Source organism: Equus caballus, chromosome 15 (assembly GCF_041296265.1).
Source record: "Equus caballus isolate H_3958 breed thoroughbred chromosome 15, TB-T2T, whole genome shotgun sequence".
NCBI lineage: Eukaryota > Metazoa > Chordata > Mammalia > Perissodactyla > Equidae > Equus > Equus caballus.
Genome location: NC_091698.1, coordinates 56,778,260 through 56,788,049, shown reverse-complemented (window position 1 = coordinate 56,788,049; position 9,790 = coordinate 56,778,260). Strand labels below are relative to the sequence as shown.

Sequence of the window (9,790 nt, the reverse complement as noted above, 5' to 3'; positions counted from 1 at the left end):
TGGCCTCACAGGAGCCTTGCCAGAATGGTCCAATCGGCCCTGCAGGAGCAGCCAGGACTGCAATGCACCAGTGTCACTGCCACTCTTCACAGTTCCAAAGGACAGGAAGGGCTCCCAGATTCATTGAGCAAAGGTGATGAGGGAAAATCCTTAAGACTATCTGAGTAACTCCCTGGCCACCCTGGGTGCAAGTCCATAAAGGAAACCAGCATTTTATGTATCTAAGAATCCTCTATCTATCTGCCTGCACATCCTTCCATCTATGTGTTCCCCACCTTCTTGGCTGTCAATCAGTTACTGAAGGGCTTATCCCAGGTTTTGTGAACAGACAACTGAACCCTCTTTGAAACTGCAGCACTGGACCCCCGTCACCCTGGAGCTGCACACCCAAAACCTGCACCGTCACCAGCACGGCTTTTACCAGCTGTTCTCTTTCAATGTTGTCCTCAAACGAAGCAAGTTGGTCTGATGTAGGTTCCCACTAAGCTTGCGAGGAGTGTCTCATGATGGCACTACCTTACTCTGCCTTATTGGACACGTGAACTTTCAAAAGCCAGAGAAGCAGGAAGAGGTCTCAGAGCAATGTGAACTACGTTAAAGGAGACGAGTGGATTCAGCTGCTAAAATGTTCGACACCCCAACCTCTCCCCTGAGTGAGGGAGCTCCTGCATGGTCAGGACGCGTTTCCAAAACCTCTTAGAAACAGAGGCAGCATCCACCTCTTGTGAAAGGAAAATGACTCTGGACAGGACAGTATCAGGTCACTTTTACCCCTAAGAAAGATGAAAGGTTAAGCAGAATCCACGTCATCCGGAAATTCAGATGACTGGCTACCAGGTACCACCTTCAGCTGATAGGGAACAGAGTGGAGGAAGGTAGGCATACACGCATGCACACGAACCCCACACCACACAGAAGCACCAACGTGGGAGAAACCTCCTTGGCTTACTGGCCTCCCTGACTGGCTGCCTTAGCTGAGTTGGAGAGGACTTGCAGCCACTTCAGAGGAGGGTACACAGCCAACGCAAACCAAACACAATCTGCTTCTTTGTGAATTACAAGTAATTCCCAACTGCCTGAGCTAATGGTACGGAGCAGTAGAGCAGATAACCCAATACGGTGGATAATCTCAAAATCATTTTCCATTTGGCTTGTGGAATGAATTAAATGATTTGTTTCAGCTTCAGCAGATTTACCTTCCTAATTAAGTTTTTTGTTAGGCTAGAAACATTCAACATCGCAGGATGTTGCCAGAGATTTAAAAAGTACGGCAGATAATAGCCACGTGAGAGATCAGCACAGAGGTCACCAGGGGTCGTCAATATCTATTGAGCGCCTACTGTGTGCAAGCTACTGAATGGGACAGAAAGTGATGATAGACATGTCTCCTGCAGTCAGGATTGTAACGTAGTAAACAAGCCCAGATCTAGAGTTATAAAAATATACCTTAGAGATGCTTGGTTATATAAATGCATGTAAAGTATGGACGTTTCTATACTTGGGATCTCCCTAGATGTTCTATAAATATTTGTTGAATAAATGAATGAATGGATGAACAAGGCATATTTGGAAAGAAGTCAAATAAACAGTTCCAACAGTAAGCATTCCTGGGCTGCCAAGAAAAGGCAACTCATTGTTCACTAGGGTGGTCAGGGAAGGTGTTCCCCTGCATCAGAAGCTCCTGGGAAGTAGGTTGCATGCTCCTCAAGGCTTTGCACAGATGGGTAATATGGCAGATTCTCTCCCCACCTTGCCTGACCCACTTTCCTTAGATTAATCCTCATCATTTTTCATATCTCAACCCAATACTTCCCCCGGGGATATACGTTCTTAATAGCCTGTATTTCACCTTGTAAGCACTTCATCCAACCCCAAATAAATACTTTATCCTTGCAATATTTGTTGAAAGGGTGCTTCCTCTGATAGAATGTAAGCTCCATGATGGCAAAGACAATAATCTCTTCCACTTTTGTCATTCTACAGACAGCACTTGCCACAGTGTCTTGCATACAGTGAGGCTAAAGAAATATTTGTGGAGCAATGCATTGAGCTGAAGTGCTGAAGTCAGGAAAAAGACCTCTAACTGAGCCCTAAAGGATGGGTAGGAAATACTTAAATGAAGAAAAGGGAAGTTTCCTGGAACCCCAGGAAAGGGATCTGCCTGTGTAGCCACATACAGATGAAAATAAACACAAGGATTTCACGAGATCATTAGCAGGCTGCTTCATAAAGTTGTAATAAGCATTAGAAATTATTAAAAAACAACAGCAAAAATAATAGCTACCATTTATTGAGTGTTTCCTATAAGCTAGTTTAATGGATTATCTCATCAGCTCTCACAGCAGCCCTGGGGAATAGCTATTATCCTTATTTTACAAGGAGGGAAGCAAAACTTTAAGAATCTAAGGTCACTTAGTAAATATAATACGGCAGAGCCACTATTTGAACCTGGGCCTATCCATCTAGATGACGCCAAAGCCCGTGATCTTCACCACTACACAAATGAGGTCTTCCAAACGTTGTGCAAGTTGTAAAGCATTTGGCAATTGTAATGTGTGTGGGTCCAGGTAAACGTAGTCAAACACCCAAATAGCACTGACTGACTAGCTAGCTAGCTGGCTAACTAACCAGAGAATTCTGATTTTCTCAGTAACCAAATACACCTCTGTTTAATTGGATTATGTTAAGTGTTGCATTGCATCACTGGTGAAAATCCAAATATTCTGTTATCTAAAGGACAGAAAATCTGGATCTCCTTGATGCCCAAATAAACAGGTGACAGTGGAAACATCCATGAACTTCATCTCCAACTAACTGATTTAACGGGTTTTTTTTCTTTTCTGCTATGGCTTAAGGCAACAGAATAAATATTAAGGCCAATGTGGCCTTTCTCAATACATTCAAGGCTAATTGTTCCAAATAAAAGTGACTTTGATTTGACGCAAGTGTGCAAACCGTGGTGTGGCCAGAATCGTCAAGCGGCTGTGGTGTAAAGATGTCTGGAGCGCTGCACCGTGAGCTCCAGGAGGAGAGAGTCCAGGTCTGTGATGCTCACCGTCGTCTCCTTGCTGCCAACACAATACAAAGCATACAGTACAGTCACAATTATGGAATGAAAGAGCGGATGTTTAAGATTCAGTTAATTTTAATCATAAAAGTTTAAAGAGGCATTGAAAGCCCTGGACTATATGTTTATCATCACTCTAATTGTAGAAGTAAGAAATACAGAACATCTTAGGAAGCAGCATCTGGCTAAATTTGGTTTATTCAAAAAATATATTTTAGCCACTGAAAAAAACATTTATTTTGCAACACAATAGCAAACAAATATAACAAATAAATGAACTGACTAAAATTTTCCTTTCCTTTGTAACTGGTTATTTTAGCATCCCATTGACACATCCTGATCAGTGGCTCCTAGACTATCATTGACTCTAGATTAGCATTTACTAGTATTATTTTTAATAACAATCAGCATGTTTAAATTTCCTCTCAGGAGACGTCAATGGATTTTCACTTTTCAATAATGAGGATTTGAGAAATGGTTCATTTTAATACATCTGAAAAATAGGCTGCTGAAAATAATAAAACTTCTTAATAATTTGTCCTAATGACAGCCATTATCTCTTACGCACGTATGCCAGGGTAGAACACAGACCATTTTTGTGTTTAGCAGATCCTGGAGGTTTTCTGGGAGCTGGGTGCAAACCACAGAAAAACAAATAAGTCACCATCTCAGGAAGCATTCCTAGATATTCTGGTTTTTTAAGACAAGTGGAATTATTCTCCACTAATTTATACACCAATGAAACCGGCCGGTTGGCAAGTCCACAATTAATGTGAATGCCAAGTAGGAAGGCAGCTTTGTTTCATCTCAGAGAACACTTCGCTGAACAGCAGCCTCCCCAGCTGAAAATGCATGCAATGTCTCTCTCTTTTAACTTGCAGCAGACGCTGGCATTTCTTCATCTCTATTCACTCTATCATTATGATGCATTATACAATGTAATGATGTAATACACCGGAAAGCCGAAATGTGCGCGCCTTGCCAAAAATAATAATAAGAAAAGTATACAATTATTTTCTGCTATGAAAGCCACTATCACTATCATTTCATCCTTCCCCAGCCAAAATGAAAGCTTCCCTAATGGCTCAGGGTCTCTTTATGTTTGTGAATTGAACATGAATGTGAAAAGTAGGACGTCACTACGTCTGTACTGAGTTAGAACTTTTAAAGGATGTAAACAAATTTATCACTTGAGCAGGGCGGGCTGGCTCCAGAATCTGCTCCGGCCATATTTTCGATGGTGTGATTTCTGGTGTGATTCTAAATGTACCAAGCCTTTATTTGTTAATAACAAATTTTCCTAAAAAGGGGCTGCCTTTTCATGTTTCACTAACATTAGCCTACAATCACAAGCCACCGTTCTGGACAGGAAGCCCATTTCAGGCAAAAGTCACCGTCTGCTGGGAGTTGTGTTCGTGGCTGATTAAATCAAAAAGAATCAAAGTAATAAAATCTCAGAAATAAGCCAACTAATTGTTACATTTCCCCTCCCCCTTACTGAACGCTATTTTGAGTTACAGGAGCAGAAAATTGTTTTAAGAATCAGATATTTTTAATGCATCACAAGAAAATATTTCCAAAAGATTGTAATATTGAGCAGACTTTTTTCATCCAATTCCTTCTGGTTCTACCCCTCCTTTTCCTTTCCCCCTTCCGCTATCGCACCCCTCCCCTACTCCCATGGATTTTCTGGGTAGATTTTTTACGGCATCTCTAATGTTTTTCGTCATTATTACCAGGAATCAACTTCTTATAAATAGACCAAACCAGAAAAAGGAAGCTACATCCCTGACCGTCCAGCGTGCTGGCAGGAGCTCTGTCAATTTGGATCGCAGCGACATTTCAAAATATTTCCAGCGCTGTTATTATGATCGTAATTGGGAAGTGGTTGATTAGATGGAGGCCAGAGATGAATTTTAAGGGAACACAGGGACCAGAGCAGGGGCACGCTGCTGTCCACCGCATTCCATCTCCAGCTTTGAGAAAACTGCCTTGACAGAGCTCACTCGCAAAACCCAGCCACAGATCATAAAGCTCTTAAGTGGGCTGGCCACCCGCTTTATGCTGAAAATTTGTGGGATGCCATTTTTTGCCTGGAAAAATTAGTAGGAATGCTTAACATAATTAATTTTTATACTAAACACGTGTTGTTATTTTTTTTTAATGTACAATTACCAACCCATCGAAACCACAGTAGAGCACAATCAGATGTGCCTGAAAACACATAATTGACATAAAGGACGTGCAGGAAAATAACATGAAAACATAAAATAAATGGTTATTGCTCTTTGGAATCTGCATTTAAAGAGTGGAATTAATCATAATTATGCATTATTAGCTAATAATTGGGTGGAAGCATACAGGGCATATCTTGTTTATTGTTGCTGGTGCTGCTATTGTTACTGTTATTATTATTTTCTATGGAAAATTTTACAAACCTGAGATTGTTTTGAAGAATTCCCAGTGATTACTCAGCTCCGACAGCCTGTAGACTGTTCTGTGTTATTCAATCCCCAGTGGCACACAGTCACCTCTGGGGAAGACCCCAGAAAATCCCAAACATCACATAAAAATACACCAGCAGGTGCCAGGCACGTCTCCTCATCCAGAAGAGAGCCAAAGAGGGGCAGAAAGTAAAGGGGTCTAGATTCTTCATGCAGAGCAAAAGAAGACAAGAGCAAAAGAGAAGAACTATGCTCAGTGACACTGATTCAAGCATTATCCAACACATCATTTTTTCATTTCTTCATTCATTCCTTTCTTCTCTCTCTCCCCTATATATATATATATATATATATATATATATACTTATACATATATATACACTTACATATATAATTTCTGGATATAATATATATACATATAATGTTTATATTATATTACATTGTATTTTTGTCTATCCCCAGAAATAAAAGATGAGTAAGACATGGTGGCTAGGTTTTAATGACTGTTCTTGGTCGAGAGTTACATACAATATAAATTATATCTGTATCACTGAAGGCAGAAGATAGAAGCTCTGTAGAATTCAGGACTTTCAGACTTCAGGCTTCAACACTCCAGCAAGGCAGCCCCAACTATCTACTCCAGTTCTTTTACTCTGGGGAATGTGTCAAGTGTCCTGTGATCAAATTCTTGTGCTGTGAAACCATGAAGACTAAACAACACTGCATAAAACAGAAGTGGCGTCCTCAAAGTGTCAAAACAACTAGTTGGAAGGTGAAAAATTTGCTGACATAGCAGGTTTTCTTGGTCTACATGAGGTAAAATAACTTGAATGATGGATTTTTTGTTCCTTTTCCCCACAACTTGGTGTCACATAAATTGTCAAAGGAACAAGACACAGAAAAGAAAATGACCAAAATTATAAAGACAGGAAGAGACAGCAAAAAAGTAAAGTAAACTTGACTAATTCATCAAATTTAAATTTGTTATATACTACAAAAAATTACTAGTCAACCTGATAAATCCAATCCATTTATTCCATTTATTTATTCAACAATATTTCTTGAGTGCCTACTATGTATCAGACACTGTTCGCTGTTCTCGGCCTCGGGGATTCAGTGAACAAAACAGAAAACTCCTTGCTCTCATAGAGTTTACATCATGGGTGAAGTGGGTAGTTAGGGGGTTGGCAGAACAGACAACAAACAAATCATTAAAATATATAGTACGTCAGATGGTAGTACCTATCTTGGAGACAAAGAAAGCACAGAAAAGAAGGCAGAAGGGGTTGGGGGAGGCTGTTATGCAATTTTAAACAGAATGGTCAGTAAAGACCTCCCTAAGAGGGTAATATTGGAGTAAAGACCATAGGCTTATTTAGGTAAAAACTTAGTCAAATCATCTATTTGAATAAGCTTTTCTTCTTTGGGGGCAGAGATAATCAAAGGATTTAGCATCTCATGAAAGCATAACCTTAGGAAATCACTCAAGCAATTCCCAGGAAGGTTTGCATGGACCTCAGCTCTTGTGCAGTAGTATTAGCTCAAGTTAACAGGATCTTTTCAAAGAGGAAATAAACACTTTTTTCCTAGAATAATTCAAACTGTATTTCTCTCATTTGTTTTAAACATAGTTTAGTTTGTCTGAATTCCGCAAAGTAAAATGACGTAAAGTGAAATGAAAGACAGGAGTAAAACTGTGGTGAGCTCTCTGTGTGGGGTTCGAGGGAGAGAGGAGCAGGATCTGGTCTTTCTAAGCAACCAAATAACAAGCTTGGCTGGGTTTATCTTTGTAAGCCACTTGCTTTCCAAGTATTTAGACTCAAGAAAGAAGGGCGGCATACATAACTCTAGTAACCATATTTCCTGGGTCATAATTTAGAACTCAGGACCTAATAAAGAATTCTTTTTCTGATTTGTGAATTCATTTATATAAAAAGCATTTCCAAGTTATAAAATTTAAACCACTTTTAGTTCTTGTTATTTTTAAAAATGCCTCTCTTGAAAAGGATATAGTTACATAACTAAAAACATACCCTTCACCAAAACACACACACACACATCTGTATTATTAAACATAATATTTGAAGCTGCAAACTTGGAGTAGACTCCAGAAAACCTATAAGGTCTTTGAAAGTATACCTCAAAACCAGTGTAATCTATATTACTCTAGCAGAAAATGTACTTTTCTGGAGTACACATGGTGCCTGGACTCTTAATATTGTATTTATTTATTTATTTAAATAAGGAGTCAGCATAACCTAGCACCAGACACATTCCTCCTCCCCCCATCCACACATATCCAGCCAATGGAGCAGAAAGCATTAAGGATCGTTTCTTCTCACAGGCTCCACCTCGACCCAGTGCAAGAGGGATAAAGCTAGCATTGGCTGATGGGAAATTCGGAGGAGGTGAATCCACATACTGTGCTCCTTGGAGGATCCAGAAGGAATGCAGAGGAATGCAAACCTTAATCCCAGGCTCTTGGTAGCCCATGCTGCCACTGCTGGGCCATGTTCCTCCCCAGGTAGCCACGCCAATGGAGGGGACTGAGTGAAAATTTCTCTCTCTAGTTACACTAGATTCAGTAAGGAGGGAAAATCTGTGAACTCCTCAGAGCCAGAGCCAAACCCAGATCAAAACTGTGATGTTTGCTATCAACTGCTTATACCTTGATGTGAATACAAGTTTACCAGTAACTTCTAGAAAAATTTGAAACTAAAGTCTCTTCTGTCATTGAAAGAAAGAAAAGTACTGTCGCCCATGACAGGAGTTTCAGGGTTCTATATAGATGTTGTCCTGGGGGCTAGAAATCTCAGAAATATGTTTCAACTATTCCACTTGGGCACCCATCTCCAGATGAGTTTGAGTTCTAATTGGCCTTTGGCAATTGGATGGAAATTTTCTCAAGAAACATAAAAAGTGAAGAATAAAATGACTTGTACAAAAGTACCTGTCCTTTAACCAGGAATATCATCCTCTTTAAATGGTCTGAAAGACAAACAGAACCAATTTGGCCAAGGCCAAAAAAGATACGCTTTCACCAGACTAAATCAAGTTGCTCATTCTTCTGTGCCATGGGGTTACTTCTCCTTCTCTGCACCCCACACCCACTGCCTCCTGATGAGCTTAGACCCACAAAACTGAATGTGGTATGCTGCTGAGGATTGCCTCACTCAAACTTCCTTCCCACGTCTGAGGGTCCGAGGGGTAGAGGTGGGCGGGCCAGGAGGAGTGCAGAGCCATCCGCAGCCTTCTCCCCTGGAGAATCTATTCACCGCTGGCGCTGACATGTGGCTTTATTCACTCAAGCACCTCATGACTTTGAAGGTTGATTTGATCACAAATGTTAATTATGCTTCTCTTTAACATGATTTATAGGACATTAGTGACAGCAGGGGAGTGTTTACTTCATGCAGGTAAGATACCAGTCTAGGGGCTGCCTCTGATTTCCATGTAATTAGGAAAATTTGGCCCACCCAGGGGTCTAATAAGATTGCCACTCTCTTTCTCTCCCCAAAATGCAGAACAAGTCACAAACTGGCATGCTGCATCTCCAGTTGCCCATAACTTTATTTTTACTACAAAATTTAAAGTAACCAAAGAAATCACATTGCTATGGGTGTGTCATCTGTGAGTGGCTTCGCACCAACAAATGGAGTTGGTTGCTAGCAACTATATAGGTTTCCTCTAAATGAAAATCGAGTTAGTATTTCCTTTCTCAAGGGCAAAGTGTATGCTTTGGATAAGGATTTTTTTTGGGGGGGGGGGCGTATAAGCTTGCCCACATACACAGGGCCTTGTTTTGTGTGTGAGTGTGTGTTTATGTGGTTGTGGTGTGTGTCCGTGTATGCTTTATAAATACCCTTGGGGAAGAAGCGTGTTGCTCTAATGCCTGCAAAACAGGTCTGTGGAAGTCTCCCTCTTTTACTGCTGAAATGATTGAAAATCTGGAATGGGAAGAAGAGTTAAGGGCCTAAATACGCATAATAAACACAGAAATGGTAAGAGTTTCTACCTTTTCATGCCTCCCCTGTGACAATCACAGGCATGGTCATGAAATGGTTACATACTTTCCCTCTCTCTCACATCTAAGCCCATAGGTAACCACGTTTAGATACATCTCTTCCTCCATCTGTGCAAGCCTCTTTCAGAAACACAGCCCCTCAATTAAGAGCTCCCGCCAACCTATAGTTTTTGTGCCTGTAACATATGCCGTGATGTGGCTTCTAGGAAACTTACAACATTGCGTTTGCATGCTGTTACAGCACGAGGCATCTAC

At 40.6% G+C, this 9,790-nt stretch overlaps 1 long non-coding RNA gene across 4 annotated transcripts in view; it reads right to left on the bottom strand.

Annotated features, from left to right (window-relative positions):
- Nucleotides 1–2,213: 2,213 nt before the first annotated feature.
- Nucleotides 2,214–9,790, bottom strand: part of LOC138917857 (uncharacterized) — a 47,627-nt gene continuing 40,050 nt past the window's right edge. For 3 of the 4 annotated variants that reach the window (XR_011426434.1, XR_011426433.1, XR_011426435.1), the window contains one exon: nucleotides 2,214–3,068. This is a non-coding gene — a long non-coding RNA (uncharacterized lncRNA). The remainder of the gene's footprint in view (nucleotides 3,069–9,790) is intronic. The other variant, XR_011426436.1, reaches the window with a different exon arrangement.